This window comes from Grammomys surdaster, unplaced genomic scaffold, assembly GCF_004785775.1.
Source record: "Grammomys surdaster isolate TR1022 unplaced genomic scaffold, NIH_TR_1.0 207, whole genome shotgun sequence".
Lineage (NCBI taxonomy): Eukaryota > Metazoa > Chordata > Mammalia > Rodentia > Muridae > Grammomys > Grammomys surdaster.
The window spans coordinates 267,047-273,004 of record NW_021604652.1 but is presented as its reverse complement, the minus strand read 5'-3'; positions in this window follow the sequence as shown (position 1 = coordinate 273,004).

Here is a 5,958-nt window from a genome sequence, read left to right as displayed (position 1 = left end):
CCCTGTCTCGAAAAACCAAAAAAAAAAAAAAAAAGAGTTTATACATTAAAAACTCCATCAGAACACTTCTACACTTGATAAACACTTTCAGCAAAGTAATAGGATACAAAATTCACCTATAAAAAACAATAGCCTCCCTATATACAAATGACAGACTGAAAACATGAAATCAGGAAAAGAATAGTGGTTGTCACAATAGCTTCAAAATAAAATGAACATCTTGGTGTAACTCTAACCAACCAAGTAAAAGACTTGTATTATAAATACTAAAAGACACTGAAGAAGCAAATGAAAGACACCAGAATATGAAAACATCTCCCATGCTCATGGCTCATGGATAGATAAGATTAGTATTGTGAAGATGGCCATCCCTACCAAAAGCAATCTACAGATTCAAAGCAACCCCCATTAAAATTCCAACACAATTCTTCATAAAATATTGAAAAGACATTTTTCAGTTTCATTTGGAAACACAAAAACCCAGGATAGCCAAAACAATCCAGAACTCCTGGAGGCATTGAGAAGGCTAGGGTGACTCTATGAAGGCTTCAAATTGACAGTTCAGGATATAAGGCCTAAATCTCTGCTTCCAAGAACAGGGTAAGTCCAGGCCTCGGAAGCTGCCTACCACCTGGCCTGTGGCAAGGACAATGGGTCAACAGCAGTTTCCAGACTTCCTCAACTACTTCCTCAGCAACAACAGTTCCTAGACATCCCCAGCAACAGTTTCCAGTCTCCACGCCCTGGTAATGGAATGCCCCTAGAGAAGGAGTGAGATAAAGGTCACCTACACCCGGAATTTTCTTAAGGTGCTTTAAATCTGGCCTGCAAAGTCACTTGGACACCTATCTTGGTAATAGGAGACCCCAACATGCTGGACTTCTGCAGAGTAAAACACTCTATGTTTAACATACTATTTGAGTCAGGGGTATCATTCTTGGCGAATCATGGACCCTTACATTTGAGGGCTCTTGTTTGGGATTTGCCAGAGACCCCCCCTGATCCAACTGTTTTTTTCTGATCAGTAAGTCCAGGCACCCGGTTGACTTTTGTCTTGTCCATCTCTTGTTTCTGTTCCGGGTTTAATCTGTGTTTCCATTCTGGTTTGAGAGGGACAGAGTAGACCCCCATTTTGTCAACCAGCCTGGAGTAACGGAGAAGACGCTCCCAACCCCCTACCAGAAGCTGGAGAACTTGCTAGTTCTCATCTGGATTCTGAACTGCCTATGGGTCTATGGTCTGCCCCATGCACAGGGAGGAAGACCATCTGAGACAGCCTTTTGTTTTTGTTTTCCCAGGAATGTCCTTCTGTGTCTGTCTGTGTGTTTTCTCTTTGTGCTTGTTGTCCTCTCATGCAAATTTTTCCTTAATTCCTAGGATGGGACAGGCACAAAGGACCTCACTGGGTCTGGTCCTAAACCATTTTAAGGACTTCCGTTGAGTCACAGAAGACTCAGGTCTGGTTGTTCATCCCTGCAAACTAGCCATCTTTTGCAGGAATGAATGGCCCACCTATGGCCTGAGGAGGGGACTTTACAACTCCCCATCATTTACAGGGTGAAGGTTTAGTTTTTGAGGCCTCAGGTCACCCAGAACAAGTGCCATATATCACCATGTGGTGGTACCTAGTTGAGAAGCCCCATGTTTGGATGAGACTTTTTTTTTGTTAAGCTTCACACCCTCCTTCCTCTAAAGGAAGATCAGCCTCAGTCTCCTGCCTTGTTCCTCCTTTCTGCTCCTGAGGAGGATCTCTGTTCTCCTCATGTTCCTGCTCCTGGCACCACTTTCCCTGCCCAGCCAGCACAGGCAGAGGGAGGAGCAGCCCCTGACTCCCCTGACTCTCCCGACTCCACTTGGAGTCCACCTCACACTTGGGCCATATTGCCCAGAGGACCGACTCTGCCTTACCCCTCCCGGCTACAGAACCCCCAGATGCTCAGGGGAGACAGTTCATGACTTATGTGTCTCTTGCCAGTAATGATCTTTACAATTGGAAGTTGCAGACTCCCCATTTTTAGAAAGACCATCAGCTCTCACAGGTCTTCTAGATTCAGTCATGCTGATTCACCTCCCCACCAGCTATTGCTCTAGGTCCTCTTCATGATAGAGGGAAGAGTAGAGGATCATGGGAGCCACCTGGAAATAGGTTCTGGGAGCAAATGGGCTGCCCACTCAAGTCCAGACTGATTTTTTTGTTCTGTTTTTTGTTTGTTTGTTTGTTTTTTTCCGAGACAGGGTTTCTCTGTGTAGCCCTGGCTGTCCTGGAACTCACTCTGCAGACCAGGCTGGCTTCGAACTCAGAAATCTACCTGCCTCTGCCTCCCAAGTGCTGGGATTAAAGATGTATGCCACCACCACCTGGTGATATTTTTCTTTCAAACGAGACAGGGATCCAGGCTGATATTAATGCGACTTTTCCTTTGATTTGACCTGACTGGGATTTTAACACTCCCGAAGGTAAGGAGAGGCTCTGGATCTATTGCCAGATTCTGATGGGGGGCCTCCAAGAGGCCACCAGATGGCCCACAAATTTATCTAAGGTGAGCCAGATGATGCAGGGAAGAAATGAGAGCCCCAAGGACCATCTAGAAAGACTTTTGAAGCCTATAGGATCTACACTGTTTTGACACAGAAGCCAGAGAGCAGCAGTCAGATGTGAACATGGCTTTTGTTAACCAAACTGCCACTGATATCCATTGGAAGTTTTGGACACTGAATGGCTTTGCTGCCTGCCTCTGGCACCCAAAAGCCAGCCTGTATTTGCCTTTGAATGGCAAGACTTGGAGAGAGGCTTTCAGGGACAACTGACTTGGATATGCCTACCTCAAGGATTCAAGAACTCACCCACCACCTGCATGAGGACTTGGGTGAGTACTGGTAGCTCACCCCCAAATAACTGTGCTCCAGTATGTATTGCAGCCCTTCCCCTATTTGGAGATATGCCAAGAAATGTCTGCTAAGAAGCCCCAGCTTTTTTAACTTGAAGTCACCTACATGGGATACATATTCAAGAGGGGGGGGCTAGCCATCGCATTCTGTAGGACGCCCTGAAAGCAAACTATCCTTAGCTACCCAGTTCTATCAACCCAAAGGCAAGTACAGGATTTCTGGGATCTGCCAGGCTTTGTAGACTTTGGGTGCCAGGGTTCCTGAGACAGCCAAACCGTTATATGAAAAAACCAGGGGCCAAGAAGTCAAAATAGAATGGACTCCTGAGATGGACACGGCTTTTAAGACTCTAAGAAAAGCCTTATTGGAGGCACCAGCCTTGGCCTTCCTGGACATTCACAAATCTTTTCACCTATATGTGGATCAGAGAAAGGAGATAGCAAAGGGGGTGCTCACCCAAACTTTGGGATCATGGAAAAGACCTGTGGCTTATTTATCTAAGACACTAGACCCAGTGACCCAAAGACAGCCAGCCAGCCTGCCTCCAGACCATAGCTGCCACTGCCCTGCTAGTCAAGGATGCTGACAAAATGACCATCTGACAGGAACTTGCTATCACTACCCCCCATGCTATTGAGGGGACCCTCAAAAATCCAGATGGCTGTCCAATGCCAGACTGGTGCACTTTCAGGCTCTACTTTTGAATCCTCCTTGCATAAGAGATAACCACCATCTGTCCTAAACCCAGCCACCCTGCTACCTGACCCATTCTCAAATGTGCAGCATGACTGCTCTATAGTTCTGAGGTATGTCCAGAACATCAGGCTGGACTTGACTGATATACCATGACCAGATGTGGAAAGTAGCTACTTCATGGATGGGAGCAACCTTATCCAGAATGGAATCAGGTATGCAGGAGCTGAAGTAATGGACTTGGACTCCATTATTTGGGCAGCAGCTTTGCCGCTGGGAACTTCAGCCCAGAAAGCTGAACTAAAGGCTTTAACCCAGGCTTTAAAACTGGCAAGAGGAGCCATAGCTAACGTTTCCACTGACAGCAAACGGGATTCTTTTTTTTGTTTTTTGAGACAGGGTTTCTCTGTGTAGCCCTGGCTGTCCTGGAACTCACTCTGTAGACCAGGCTAGCCTCGAACTCTCGAACTCAGAAATCCGCCTGCCTCTGCCTCCGCCTCCCAAGTACGGGGATTAAAGGTGTGCGCCACCACCACCGCCCGGCTGCAAACGGGATTCCTGACTGCTGAAGGAGAATCCACCGAAAGCAAGGAAGGAATACTTGCTTTCCTGGAGGCATTAAGGCTTCCTTTCAAAGTGACCAAAATTCATTGCCCCAGGCGTCAGACGGAAACTGCAGAAATAGCTCAAGGGAACAGGCTAGCTGATAAGGCTGAAAGGGAATATGACGTTTGGGCCTTGGAGCAGAACTATCAGGAGTTGTGCAAGTGTTGGAGTAGGTGTGTAACTTGGGTTTGGGCTTTAATACCCTAGTCCTAGCTACCTGGAAGTCAGTATTCTGTTAGTAGCCTTCAGATGAAGACGTCGAACTCTCAGCTCATCCTGCAGCATGTCTGCCTAGATGCTGCCATGTTTCTACTTTGATGATAGTGAACTGAACTTCTGAACCTGTAAGCCAGGTTCAATTAAATGTTGTAATTATAAGAGTTGCCTTGGGGGCTGGAGAGATGGCTCAGAGGTTAAGAGCACTGGCTGCTCTTCCAGAGCTCCTGAGTTCAATTCCCAGCAACCACATGGTGGCTCACAACCATCTGTAATGGAATCTGATGCCCTCTTCTGGTGTGTCTGACAACTGCAATGTACTCATATACATAAAAGAAATAAATTGCTGGGCGGTGGTGGCTCACGCCTTTAATCCCAGCACTTGGGAGGCAGAGGCAGGCAGATTTCTGAGTTCGAGGCCAGCCTGGTCTACAGAGTGAGTTCCAGGACAGCCAGAGCTACATAGAGAAACCCTGTCTCGAAAAACCAAAAAAAAAAAATTGACTTAGGATATTTGGTTGATCAGGTAATCTCAGACTGTGCCACCTGCCAGGCTGTCAACTCCTCAGGCCCCAATCAAGGAGCCACTCCAGGAACCAGCATCAGGGGTCGATGGCCAAGAACTAATTGGGAAATAGATTATACATAAATAAAACCAAGAACATATGGATATAAGCATATGCTAGTTTTTATAGATAACTTTTCAGGACGAGTAGAAGCCTACCCTACAAAGAAGGAGACTGCCAACATAGTAGCAAAGAAGCTTCTGGAAGACATCATGCCCAGTTATAGTTTGCCTACCCTGCTTGGGTCTGACAATAAGCCACCATTCGTCTCTCAGGTAACTCAATCTCTAGCACAGGTTCTGGGAATCAATTGGAAATTACATTGTACATACAGACCACAGAGTTCAGGGCAAGTAGAGAGGATGAATCAGACCCTGAAGGAGACATTGACCAAATTAACCCTTGAAACTCGTGACAACTGAGTGTCTCTCCTACCTTATGCTTTACATAGGGTTAGGACCACCCCCCCATACTTTAGGTCTCCCCCTCCCCAACTTTTGACAGACATAAGACCAGATAACCCTGAATCTGATAGAAGAGAAAGTAAGGAATGCTCTTCAACTCAGTGTCACAGGAAAGGGCTTTCTGAACAGAACAATGAGAGCACAAACATCAAAATGCAAATTAATGACTTTAGAACCTCATGGAACTAAAAAGCTTCTGTATAGCAAAGGACACCATCATTCAGAGAGAGAATGGGCAAAGATTCTTACCAATTATACATCTGATAGAAAGTTAGTATTTAGAATATATAAGGAGCTAAAAAAAAAATGAACATCAAGAAAACAACCCAGTGGGTTGATGGCAGCACACAACTTTAATCCCAGCACTCAGGAGTCAGAGGCAGGTGGAGGGTAAGTTTAAGGGTAGCCTAGTTGAGCCAGGTGGTGGTGGCACATGCCTTTAATCCCAGCACTTGGGAGGCAGAGGCAGGTGGATTTCTGAGTTCGAGGCCAGCCTGGTCTACAGAGTGAGTTCCAGGACAGCC